Genomic DNA, 14,755 nt, shown 5'->3' on the forward strand with positions numbered 1-14,755 from the left:
CCTTATTGTGACTGCACATGTTCTGAGTTCCTCATAGATAGCACACAGATCCTAGAGGAATGTGGGACAACATGAGGACTTTTTCTCCCCTATTCAGATGGAGGTGGAGGTCCTACGAGAGAGATTACGATAGATAGAGCGTGACCTAGTGGCATCACAGATAGAGGCATCTACATACCGAGGGATCATGGTGGAGAGAGATCGCAAGAGCTCCTCACAGTTTGTATCACGATACACCTCTATGGGGCCACTACCATGGCTAGATCAGGAGGGGGCACGTAGCCACCATCCTCTAGCCACTAGTCCTAGGAATAGGAGATGATTTTGATGTATTGGTGTATATATGATGACATTCACGATTATGTTATTTTTAATGCTTAAAAAATGTACGCATTACTTAGATTAGAAGTAACATATTGAGTAATGAGCATGTATATATGATTTAATTTCCATGTGATTGAATTCTCAATGCTTCATGATTAAATTGATACATGTGTGATTTAATTAGATAACTAAGTATTTAATCAAATGATACTTTGATGATGTACAAGAAGAATGTATTAAGCCTAAGAACTATACAAATAATGTGATTTAATTAATTCTAATTAAACACAACATGATATAATTTTACTTAACACATAAGAAATTGTATAACATGTTAACACATATGAAATGTAAATCCATTACAATTTACATAAAAAAGAATCCAAGGCAAACAATATAGTAATGAAACATGCTTTTCAAGAATGAAGTAATGTAGACCAAACAATATGACATCATTTAATCTTACACACTTTAATGAAGACATGCCAACATATTACCCAATTTTGAAGAAAAAGATATAGAAAGAGAATAGAAAGAAGATTAGGAAGAGACCGAGAGAGAAAAAACTAAGCATAGTATCTACGAAGATGCATAGAATTTATGGGTTCCTTGAGAGGCGTACCTTCCACATCTGCTATCATGTAAGCACCTGATCCATGGACCTCCATAATAATGTATGGTCCAAGCCAATTATGACTGAATTTTCCTTTCCCCTCAAGTAAGGCATTCACATTGCGTTGATTCTCATAAAGGACTAAATCCCCTACCGAGAAGGAATGTTGAATAACCTTATCATTGTAGCTTCATTGCAAAGTTTTATGATACGCTTGAATATGTTCAAGGGAATTTATATGTCGTTCATCGAGCATCTCAAGTTATTGAAGTCTTTTCTCTCTATAAGAATCATCATCCACTATTCCCACTAAGAGAAACTCTCAAAGAAGGAATTTATAACTCCAAATACATAATGGCGTCAGCACCATATACAAGATTATAAGGGGTACAACCCATAGCAACACGTACACTTGTGCAATAGGCCCACAGAGCATAATTTAATTGAGTATGCCAATCCTTACCATGCTTGTTTACAGTCTTTTGAAGAATTTGTTAAATTATCCTATTAGAAGACTCAGCTTGACCATTTGATTGAGGATAATAAGGTGTAGAAAAATTTTGTTGAATATGATATTTCTTGAGAAACTTCTTCACATCCTTATTTTTGAATGACGTTCTATTATCTGAAACTAAAGCGGAAGGTATCCCAAATCGAGAAATGATGTTTTCCAAAATGAATTGACAAATTACTTTAGTAGTAGTGGATCGAAGAGGAACACCTTCTACCCACTTTTTAAAGTAATCAGTGGTGGCTATGATGAAGGTATGTCCTTGAGATGAAGGTGGAGATATTTTACCAACAAGATCCAAACCCCATGTAGAAAAGGGCCAAGATTCTACTTGTGATTGAAGCTCTTGGGCAGGGGCATGGATCAAATTGCTATGTTGCTAACATTGATGACATTGTTTAACAAATACAAAGGAATCATTTTCCATGGTTTTCAAATAATATCCCATTCGAAGCAATCTCTAAACTAAAGACCTACACCCAAAATACCCCCTGTAAGAACCTGAATGCGCTTCTTTGAGAGCGATAGAGACCTCAGCCTTGTTTAAGCACCCAAGGAGAAGACCATTACAACCCCTCCTATAGAGAATAATAGAAAGGATAATGTATCTAGAAGCTAATTTGTTAACCCTAGCCCTAGTATTCTTATTCGCAGAATCAAGAAAGGTACCATCACTCAAATATCTTATGACATGCAAGTACCATTCGTTAGAATCTATAATTCAACAATTTGCCACATCACTAGGATTACCAGCAATAGTCGGGGGAGTAAGGTTGTGAATAGTGAATTGAAGATCTATGAAGGGGTCTTCTAGAGACACAAGAGAGGCGACACATGACATCGCATCAACATGTTGATTATCTTTTTGAGGAATGGGCTCCATGGTATAAGAATTGAATTTTTGTAACAAGGATAAAGCTAGATCTTCTTTGTATCCACCTCAACACCATGATGTGAAACTATGAATCCTAATAGTTTTTCGCTATCCACACCAAAAACACATTTTTGGGGATTCAAACGCATGTTGTACCTACAAATTCTCTCAAAGATTTGATGAAGGATCTTAACATGATCTGTACGAAGGATGGATTTAGCTAAGATGTCATCAACGTAATCTTCTAAGGTCTTATGCATATAGTAATGGAAGATAAGAGTCATAGCATGCTGATAGGTTGCGCCTACGTTTTTTAATCCAAAAGGAATCACAATCCAACAAAATGTACCCCAAGGAGTGGTGAAATTAGTTTTATATTGATCTTGGGGATTGATGAAGATTTAATTATATCCTAAGAAACCATACATAAAGAATAATAAAGCATGCCCTGCTACTGAGTCCACTATCATATCAATATTCAGGAGGGGAAAATTATCCTTTAAAGAGGCCTTATTCAAACCACAAAAATCCATACACATCCTAATCTTGTTTTCAGCTTTAGCCATAGCTACAATCTTTGAAATCCATGGGGAATAATCAATAGGATGGATGAATCCAGCATCCAACAATTTTTCAATCTCATCTTTAACAAGTAATTCCACCTTAGGGTGAATCTTTTGAATCTTCTGCTTCATAGGTTTAGCATCACGAATTAGGACAATGTTTTGAGTCACAATCTTAGGATCTACGCCAGGCATGTTTGATTATATCCAAGCAAAGATCTCGGGGAATTCATGTAACAACTCAGCATATTGTTTTTGCTCTTCTTCATCAAGACATTTCCCTATCTTGATGATCTTATCTTCAACACAAGGATCCATCTTGATATCAATGGTGTCATTTATTAGGAGATTGCTTTGTTGAGGAGTATCTCTCAATTGAGGAAATTCTTTAACTATCTCATCATTATTTCTTTCTTTCCCAAAGTAATATTTCACATTTAGACAATAGGGAAAAGTGTGATTATGGTGATAATGAGAAAGGTTGTCATAAGCTCCCAAGAATTCAGCTAAGGAATCATTGGTAGAAAAAACATCCAAAGAAAAGACACAAGAAGGGTCAAAGTCAATATATTCTGGATATTTTAGTGAGAGAGAAGCAGAAATGACATTAACACTTATAGATGGTCTCTTAGAGGATTTAGTACGCTTGAAAGGATCATAACCAAGCCCAAATGTCATATCATGAAAGTTGTTTTCCAAAGGAACCTTAATCCATTGTTCTTGAGCACCACATCCTTTTCCATTATATCCATACCTAGCTAGGATGTGAAAACCATGACCATAAAGGTTAGTCATTTCTGAAGAAGAAGGAGGATTTTTAAAAAGTGAAGGATCAAAATCCTCTAGGCCATAAACTAAGGGAGATGAAATCTAAGAAGCCACCACAAAGTTATTACTCAATGGCCTAGACAAAGTTGATTTATTTTTAGGTTCTTCTTCCTCTTTCTTCTTTTCAACCTTAGGTTCTTTAGGGGGAATTTTGTATTCCCCTACAAAGGTAAAAATCAAGGGATCCCCAATCATCTTTTTCAAGATCTATTTTGGAGAGAAAGTATTCTTAATCATAGAGTCAGGTTGAGAAGATTCTTCCTCAAGAACCTTAGGTCCACTTGAGGAAGTATCGGGAATCGATCCAGATCTAGGAGACAGGTTCGATGAACTAGTCACACTAATTGGAGTAGAAGCTTTAGAAGAACTATCTAAAATAGTTGGGGAAGAATTGATTAAAGAGGATTTAGAACTTGATGTTTGTAAACAAGCCTAAAATCTCATGTCTCCTAACAACTTGTATGTTGTATTGTTGTAAATGAATTTGATTTTCCTATGCAATGTAGAGGGAAAAACTTGCATGCTATGAATCCAAGGTCTCCCTAGAAACAAGTTGTATGTCAACTCTCCAAACATGACATGGATAGGAGTAGGTAAAGTAACAGGACCTACCTTAACAAGCAAGGTGATGATACCTAGTGAGGATTTAGCAACATTATTGAAGCCATGGATGGTGAGAGAATCAGGCTTGATAAGAGATGTAACAACATTGATCTTATGCAACAAGTAAACACTACAAACATTCAGGCCAGAACTATTGTCCACTAATGTTCGCCTTATCGCACTATCATTTATGATAACCACAATCATTAAGGGATCATATTGTTGTTTAATTGCATTACAAGGTTGCTCATCTTGTGTAAACACAATCTAAGCCTTATGTGTTGTAATAGATTGAATCCAAGAAGCCATATTATTGGATGTCACTATGGGTGGGACATTCAATGTTTTCAAGGCATCTTGTAGCATTCCATGATGAGTTTAGGAAGTTTGAAGTAAATCTCAAAGGGTTATCTTGGCAAGAGTAGCTTTAAGTTGCTTCGACAAGATCATATTCCTTACCAAGAGTTTGTGAAATACGAGGTTCTTGAGGAAGAATGAGTTGAGGATTAGGTAGAGGAGTCAAAACCAGAGGAGGGTTAGGTTACCTATTGTTTCTCGTGCTATAGGTATAGGCAACTGCATTATAACTCTCCTTAGCTAATTGTCTAGCATAGCTATAAGGACTCTTAGTATGATTCCTTCCTTGAACCATAATGATAGGTTTGTGTGGAGTGGTAAAGGAATCATGACCATATCCACCTTGAATCGTGAAAAGAGGTTGACTAGGAAGAGGTGAACTTGGGGAAGGACAAGCACCTTGGACAACAAAAAGTGGTTTGCTATGTTCATTCACATTTATCATATTGATTAACCTTTTAGATGCATTATTCTTATTTCAAAGTTTAGGCAAAGACATAAAGGCATCAAGGGCATCATCCAATAAAGCATGACCATAGTGATTGAAAGGCTTATCCTTGGACTCAAAAGGAGACATAACATCATAGAGGGAATCATGGGAATCAACTATTTTGTTAGATATAGTGGAGGAATTGATAGGAATGTACCCATGAGAGGAAACATTCAACTTATCTTTCTCATCACCACGAAATGGCATAGTAACAAGGTTGATTATTTTTTGGCAAAACGAGGGTTTAGAAGGCTTAGGGTTCAAAAAATCATCTAGAGCTTCATCTAATTCATCCTTAATAAACTCATAATAAAAAAAATTGCATACATCATCAAAAGAATGAACATCTTGTAAATAGAAATCTGACATTTTGAAATGAAAATTGTATGAAAATTAAACACACAATGCAAGGAAAATGAAAGAAACCTATCTCTCTCTTTTTTCTCTTTTTTCTTTTTTCTCTTTTTTTTATGTTTTTAAAGCAAATGAAATAAACTAGATCTATATCTAACAATGCAATGCAATGAAAATGAAATTGGATTCACGTTAGGTTCACCAAAGATTGTAGGGGAAAAAGTGAGACTAAGCATGGAAACCCTAATCTCACTCTCATACACACTCATGGAATACCAAAGAGCCTAGGGAGGTAAAGCACGTCAGCTACTTCTTATGAGAAAAAGAGAGTTGTGGATTACCTCTTAGTTTTTCTATTCCTTTTTGTAAATGAGAGAGAGGAATGATGCACAATGCAATCTAACCTAGAAAGCAAGCAAGCAAGCAAATCCTAATTTGAGAATGTAGATCAAAGAACAACTGATACACTATTGAAAAGTACACATCAGAAGGAAAAATCAAAGGTGCACCTATGTCTAAAATCTGAGTAGAAATGTTTGGGACTAGGGTGCTAGGCCACTATCTTGATTCTACAATTCTGGAGCTGCAACTGATAGGAGGGATTCTGAGATCTGCAAGGTACTATTTTGTCAAGTCCTGCTGACAAAGGGAGGGACCATGGCACCACACCACTGTCCTAGGTAGGATCAAGGCACCATGCCCCTATCCTTGATAGGTTTGTGCGCTTTTGAGACTTTTGGGTGGTGTTGATGCCTATTCCAAATCTATAACTGCTTCTAGATTCTTGTTTCTACATGTGCAACTGAAAAGGGAAGGTTTGGGGTGTCTATATAGGGTTTTGCCTTAGTCAAAACCCCATGTTGGTGATTACCACCTCCATGAATAGATGATAATGTACTGAAAATGTGTGTGCAAGAACCTTGTGTGTATGCAAGATCCTAAGAATGAAAGTAAACAACCTACAACAACCCTAAAGAGTAAACCCTAATTGCTTATAATTGACAAAATAAATGCTCTAAATCCACAATGCAAAGTGATCTAAAGCATGAATATAAATCAAAATGAAGCTTATGCAAAGACATGAAAACAACATGAAACCATACCCAGCCCCAAGGGAGAGGTACAAGCCAATTGTCAGGCGTGATCTCTTATTGTTCTTCTACATCTTCAAAAGCCCCCAATTGATAAAATGATGCTTCATGAATGTTTGATGGATGAATGTTGAATTTTGTTGAAGACTTCAAATATCTACTCTTTCATTGCAAAGAAGGCTCTAATACTCCAAAAACGTGTCCTTAGATTCTTAGAAGAAAACCCCTTCAAATGAAGAAAGAGAGCTCTTAAGTATGAAACCTTAGATCTCAATTTCATGTTTAGGTCGACCTAGGATTTGAATTTCTCGTTGATATTTTAGGGTTAAGCATTATCATATCATAGAATTGTGCTCCCAAAATTTCGGGAAAATAGTCGCGGACCATGTGCATTCCCGCCATGGTCCGACCAACTTTTCACCAAATTTTTGGGGTCGTTAGATATGATGATACTAGAGCACATCCCAAAGTTAAAGCTAATTTTGAGACATTTTGATATGTGAAATTAGGCCTAAACGGTCAAAATAAGACATAACTAGGGTTTATGATTAAATGATTCATTGGAGGAATAAAATTAAAACAGGTACGATTGGGGTAAAGGGCCCAACTTTGTAATGTGTAAAGTGATGAGACATGATTTAATTAAATTAATTAATTAAATTCTTAAAGGGGAATGAGAAATGCAAGATCTAAAACACACTAAGGTGGGTGTTAACCTAAGTGTGAAATTGTACCACCCTAGCAAGGGTGTACAATTTACGACACTAAAGTGGTATCCTTCCTCTCTTTCCCGATTTTGTTTTGCTTTTATTTCTCTAACATTCTTATGTATTTTTGTTTTAATAAATTATGTGGTTTCTCTTTTACTTTTGTTATCTCATTTACCCATGATATTCTGCTTCAATCTCATTGGTCTGCATATATCCCATAGTTATTTAATTTTTGAACAATTACATCTTTTTAGGGATCTCTTCAAATCTCTACCCACTTTCCATTTGTCATCCCATGATTTCCTACCCTTTCTCATAGAGGTGGCCCTTAGGGTTTGATACAAATTAATTTTTTGCCAATTTTATTTCTTTCTTAGGATTTTATACATTCTTTACTTTTCTCTCTAGTGTAGACACAGTAGGAGAGTCCTCAAAGAGAACAGTTTGGACTATGCAGCAAGAGTTACACAATAGAAACAACATAACCATTATGGAGGCAATTCATAAAAGACTTTATTATACCATGAAATTCAACTACAATCTACCAACAACATGTGGGATCACAAGATTCGACACAGGGCTTGACTATAACTTGCTCAATTACAACACCTAGGCTCAAGCAAGAATGTGAGACAACTCTGAACCTTTCTAACCTTCAGATTTTTTTTCTATATTTTGATGGTTGCCTTCTACATGCTTGATTTCATTGAATTATATGATCAAGGGTGATCCACGTCGGCCCATGATGAAATAATAACCAAGGAAAAAGATGAAACATGTAAAACAACAAGGTCGACCTCTACCAAAGAGATCCCTCCGAAAAAATCATAGAATGAAGTGCGGACCCAAGGGAAGGTTGGCCACATGCCATGGAACATTGGAAACAATGAACTAAATCTCCACAAGCTACATAAATTATTTGTAAGATTAGCCAATAGCAAATAGGTCCAAACGGTTCTAGTGTTTCAAACCAGAAACCCATCTTAGCATCTGGAAGCTATAACTTGTCGAAAAAAGAACCAAACATCCCAAAGACTTAGGATTAGTGGTGCAGGGGCACAAGCCTCAATTTCATAATTTATTGATTGAAAACTTAATTTTTTTGATAGCAAGGTGTTGGTAAGGATCAAAGAATCCTTTGTTTATGTTTTGTTTTGTAATAAGGTCCTAATTGTCCATTTTGTAAGGCCTAGTGGCCTAGGGTGCATTATAAACCCTATGGTCAACTATGGTCAAAGGGACTTAGGATGAGTAGATTTAGGGATTCAAGGTTTTTTTGGTCTTTTTATATACATTTCAATGTGTTTAGGTCCCTAGGTTGATGATAAAATTAGTTTGAATGGCAAAATGTAAAAATTGTCAAAAATTGTCAAAAATTAACAAAGTTGTCAATTTGTAAAGCAACTTTTCAAAAAGTTGTTGTAATTAGTTTCCCAATGTTCATAACCATCTAAAATCAGTTTGAAATTGCTTTGAATATTGAGGAGAAACTAAAGAGGAAGAGTGATCAAGGTGGAAGAGGGAGAGGGCAAAAAGACTTTGGAAATAGGGGCATAAATATGCCTCAAGGAAGAGGACAAGGTTCCAAAGACCTTGGTGAATCAAGTCAAGGAAATGAAAAAGGGGAAGGCAGCTCTAGAGGATATTTTACAGGAAGGAGAGGAAACTTTAGAGGAAGAGGTAGTGGAAGAGGCCTAGAAGGCATAAAATGCTATAGGTGTCATCAAATGGGGCATGTTGCATCCAAATGTCTAGAGAAGGCAAACAAACAAGGTGAAAGGAGAGCAAATTTGGTGAGAGATGAGGACACACATATTGTTCACTCTCATGGTTCCTTTGTGCAGCCTGAACAAGGAGAGATCATGATGATGAGAAGGACATTGATCAAAGCACCTAGTCCACCAAAGCTACCCCAAAGGAAGGCATTTTGTAGAACTACTTGTAGAAGTGGTGACAAAGTATGTAGTGTGGTAATTGATTCAGGTTCTACTGATAATTTTTTGTCCATTGAGGTAGTAGAGAAACTGAAATTGAAGAGGATTAAGCATCCAAGACCATACAAGGTATCATGGCTTACAAAGGGGCAGCAAACCATCATTGAAGAACAAACATGGGTGGAGTTTTCTATTGGCAAGTACAAGGACAAGGTACTTTGTGACATTGTACCCATGGATGCATGCCATTTGTTGCTTGGAAGGCCATGGCAATATGACATGAAGTCAAGGCATGATGGTGAGAAGAACACATACACCATCTGGTATAAAGGTGAGAAGGTAACTTTAGTACCCCTACCTGATAATGGTGAAGAAGCAAAAGACTCTAAGTTTTTGTTTGTAGGAGAGAAAGAGTTTTTAGAATGCTTGAAAGAGGAGGATACTCCTTGTTATGCTTTGGTTGTGTTGCCAAAACAGGAAGAAAAGAAGGTGCACAAAAAGAAGGAAGAATCTAGGAGGGTAGGACCAAAGGAGGTGGATGATTTGCTTGAGACCTACAAAGACATTGTAACCAAGGAGTTACCTGATTCCTTACCTCCTATTAGAGAGATTAGCCATAACATTGATCTAATTCCAGGGGCTACACTTCCCAATAAGGCTACCTATAAGTTAACACCCCAGCAAAATGAGGAAATGGCAAGACAAATCCAGGAACTCTTAGATAAGGGTCTGATTTCTAAAAGTATGAGTCCATGTGTTGTTCTAGCCATGCTAGCACCTAAGAAAGAAGGTACATGGAGGTTATGTACAGACTCAAGAGCCATTAACAGGATCGCTATCAGGTATAGGTTCCCTCTGCCTAGGATTGAGGACTTGTTGGATCATCTAGGGGGTGCAAGGTGGTATTCAAAGGTGGATTTGAAGAGTGGGTACCATCAAATCAGAATAAGGGTTGGAGATGAATGGAAGACAGCCTTTAAGACCAATGAAGGCCTTTATGAGTGGAGAGTGATGCCATTTGGCTTGTCCAATGCACCTAGTACATTCATGAGACTCTTGAATGAAGTTCTAAAACCTTTCCTTGGTAAATTTGTTATTGTTTACTTGGATGATATTCTTATTTTTAGTAAGAATAGAGATGAACATATGCAGCATTTAAATTTGGTCCTTAAGAGATTGCAGGAAGAAAAGCTCCTAATCAATGTGGACAAGTGTCTTTTTATGCAGGAAGAATTGGTGTATCTTGGTTTCATAGTTTCAGGTGGGAGCATCAAGATGGATCTTGAGAAGGTGGAGAGCATCTTGAATTGGCCTTCTCCAAGGTCAATGACTGAAGTTAGAAGCTTCCATGGCCGGGCTTCCTTTTAAAGGAAGTTTATAAGAGGTTTTAGCCAAGTTTGTGCACCTATCCTAGATACAATTAAGGGAGGACAAAAGTGCAAGTTTGTGTGGACCAAGGAGGCAGAGGAGGCTTTTCAAAGTCTCAAACAAAAGGTAGCAAAGCAGCCTATACTTGCTTTTCTAGATTTTCAAAAGGTTTTTACTATTGAATGTGATGCATCTAATGTTGCAATAGGGGTTGTTTTGAGTCAAGAGGGTAGGCCCATTGCATTCTTTAGTGAGAAACTTAATGAGGCAAAGAGAAAATATTCCTCATATGATTTGGAAATGTATGCACTTGTACAAGCTTTTAAAAAGTGGAGGCATTACCTCCTTCCAAAAGAGTTTGTTGTTTTTACAGACAATTAGGCACTTAGCTTCTTGAATAGCCAGGAGAAGTTGAGTCACAAGCATATGAAATGGGTAGAATCTATCCAAGCATATACCTTTACAATCAAACACAAAAAGGGAGTTGCAAACAAGGTGGCAGATGCCTTGAGTAGAAGATCCTTGACAGTGCAAGAGGTGAAGTTGCAAAGTGTGGGGATTAACTCCTTGAAAGGTATGTATGAAGGTGATGAAGACTTTCATGAAATTTATTAAGTTTGTTTTGATTTTTCTGAAGCATACCATGTTGAATATGCTGATTAATTGATCCAACATGGTTAATTGTTCAAAGGACATCAACTATGCATTCCTAGGTGTTCAATGAGGGAGAATATTGTGAAAGAAAAGCATTGTGGAAGCATGAGTGGACATTTTGGGTTGGATAAAACCCTTGAATAGGTAAGAAGACATTATTTTGGCCCAAGATGCAAAGTGATGTGAGGAAATTTGTTGAAACATGCACTATTTGTCAAAAGGCCAAAGGTACTTCCACCAATGCAGGTTTGTATCAACCATTACCCATACCTACAAGGCCTTGGGAAAGTTGTAGTATGGATTTTGTAATGGGATTGCCTAGGACTCAAAAAGGCTTTGATAGCATCTTTGTTGTTGTAGATAGGTTTAGCAAGATGGCACATTTCTTTCCATGTAAGAGTACAAGTGATGCAACCTATGTAGCAAATTTATTTTTCAAAGAGATTGTAAGGATACATGGACTTCCTCTAACAATTGTGTCTGATAGGGATGTGAAATTCATTGGCCATTTTTGGAGAACCTTATGGAAGAGGTTGGGAACAAACTTGAACTTTAGTTCAGCCTACCATCCACAAACAGATGGGCAAACTGAAGTTGTGAATAGGTCCTTGGGAAACCTATTGAGATGCTTGACAAAGCAATATGGAGAGAAGTGGGATGTTGTACTTCCACAAGCTGAATTTGCATTCAATGATTCTGTGAATAGGAGTACAAGAAGGAGTCCATTTCAAATTGTGTATGGGTAGAATCCAAGAGGCATCTTGGAGTTGAGAGACCTTCCACATGATGGGCAAACAAGTGCTCATGGTGAACAATTTGCTGATAGCATGAAGGAAGTGCATGATTAAGTAAGGCTAGCCCTCCAAAAGAGTTCACAAAGGTATAAATAACTTGCTTATAAGAAGAGGAGGGATGTACAATTTCAGATTGGTGATATCGTGTGGGTGTACTTGAGGAAAGAAAGATTACCAAAGGGGAAGCATACAAAGTTACTCATGAAGAAAGTGGGTCCTTGCAAGGTTTTGAAGAAACATGGGTTGAATGCCTATGAGATATCTCTTCCCTATAACCTTGGTATTTCTCCTATCTTTAATGTATGTGATCTAACACCCTATAAAGGGCATGTTGTTGTAGGTATAGACTTTCATGTTGAGGAGATTCAAGAGGACATTGCTGATATACCTCCTCATGCACCAAAAAAGCCTGAAAAGATCATTGATGAAAGGGTCATTAAGAAGACCAGAAATAAAGAATACAAACAATACCTTGTGAAATGTGTAGGACAACCTATTGAAGAGGCATTATGGATGGATGAGGCAGAAATTTTGAAGCATGACACTTCATTGGACCAACTTATCTCATGTGGAAATGAGATCAGCCCACCCCGGGAGTATGGTGCAGGGGCACAAGCCTCAATTTCATAATTTATTGATTGAAAACTTAATGTTTTTTATATAAAGGTTTTGGGAAGGATCAAAGAATCCTTTGTTTATGTTTTGTTTTGTAATAAGGTTCTAATTGTCCATTTTGTAAGGCCTAGTGGCCTAGGGTGCATTATAAACCCTATGGTCAACTATGGTCAAAGGGACTTAGGATGAGTAGATTTAGGGATTAAAGGTTTTTTTGGTCTATTTATATCCATTTCAATGTGTTTAGGTCCCTAGGTTGATGATAAAATTAGTTTGAATGGCAAAATGCAAAAATTGTCAAAAATTGTCAAAAATTGACAAAGTTGTCAATTTGTAAAGCAACTTTTCAAAAAGTTGTTGTAATTAGTTTCTCAATGTTCATAACCATATTAAATCAGTTTTAACATGTTGGGAAAACTATAAAATGCCTCAAAAAACTCGTTTGGGGGTTGGTGTGGTCGAAATTTGTGAAACTTGACATTTGAAATCAATAAAAAAACTGTATTTTCCAGAAAATTTGCTGTTCTTTTGGTTGGTACGAAATTTCTCGACCTCCAAACTGAAAAATTATTTCATGGAGAATTAGAGGGGTTAAATACCTTTCTTTTGAGTCCAACTAGAGGTTCTGAAGTGGATTTTTGAGTGAGTTATTGTGTAACAGTCCAAAACAACCTGTGAAAAGGGCATAAACCAAGGGTTTCATCTTTTCTTTCCCTTTTCTTCCAATCTAATCATGGAAAAAGTCTAAAACTTGGTTGTATGGAATATCTGGGAGTGTACTATTATATTCAAGAGGTTTCATACTAGGATAATGCAGTTGGAGATTATTTTCTTCAAGTTTGAAGCCAGGCATCCCCATGTGACTGGCATACAGTGGTGAAGAAGACTTTGACATTTCCCCATAATTTTTTATCAGATGCAAACCAAGACTTGTAACTTTGGATTTGGTGTTTTTTTGAGTTCCCAAAGGTTTTCCAATTGCTTCCCTTGAGAAATTTCCAATTTTAAGGGTAGTTCCTTTGTTAAAGTGCTCATTTAGCCCCATTTAGCCTAGTTGAGGGTTTACTAGAAATGGTATTTGTAGAAGGTTCCAGATCAAACCCTTTTGTAAAAAGTGTTGTACTAGGTTTTTAATGGTGAATATAAAATAAAATTTCTTTGTCCTTTGTAGTTTTTGGGAGAGAAACCAAAAAGTCACTTTTGAGGGCTAGTTGGCTAGAATAGCCATTTTGCACTTTGACCCCTTTGAGACTTGATCAACCCAATATGAGGGTTTCTTACCATCATTGGAGGTTTTTTAATCCTAATAAACTTGATTTGAGTCTTTTTGGACTTGTAGAACCATTTTGGAGGGGTGTGAGCCATTTGAGCAACTTTTGAGCACTTTGCCTGTGGGGTTGACAAACCAAAGTTGATAACCTTTGTAAAATGTCTCAGTGGGGAATAATGGGGATGAAAAAAATTGAAATGAGACATTGATTTGTTTCTTGTTAAGGTGTGAGGTCTGGTTGGGAAAATACCAATTGAAAGGGATTGGGTTGCCAGTTGAGCAAGTGAGCAACTTGGAGCATTTTCAAGTTGTTGGAACCATACCTCTACATCAATTAGGTAGATGAACATGTCCATAATAAAAAATCTAGCTCCGCAAGATCTAGTGATCAAATGCAAAGAAATGTAGAAATAAATGTTGAAATGCAAAATAGGAAACAAACTAAAAAAAATGTTTTTGGTTGATGCAAGATTTCCAAGAACCATGGATGCTCCTGCATCAAACATCCGGGGTTGATGAAAAAGTGAGTCGCTCACTTTGTTGGGGTTAGAGGAAAACCAAGATGGTCTACCTCTGCTTGAGAAATCCATGATGAACCTTCAATTGGTCTGTCTTTCTACTTTACAAGATACTCTCTATACTAGTTGCTACGGGTGCTATGCCCAATCCTACTATCCAAAATATCTTCAATCTAGCTTGGTTTCGTTTGGGGTATCTCCTTCTCCAATTTTGCTATATTGTCTTCACTGAATTCTATCTCATGATACTGATGTAGGTCTGCAATGTTGAATATAGGTAATAT

Source organism: Cryptomeria japonica, chromosome 1 (genome assembly GCF_030272615.1).
Source record: "Cryptomeria japonica chromosome 1, Sugi_1.0, whole genome shotgun sequence".
Classification (NCBI taxonomy): Eukaryota; Viridiplantae; Streptophyta; class Pinopsida; order Cupressales; family Cupressaceae; genus Cryptomeria; species Cryptomeria japonica.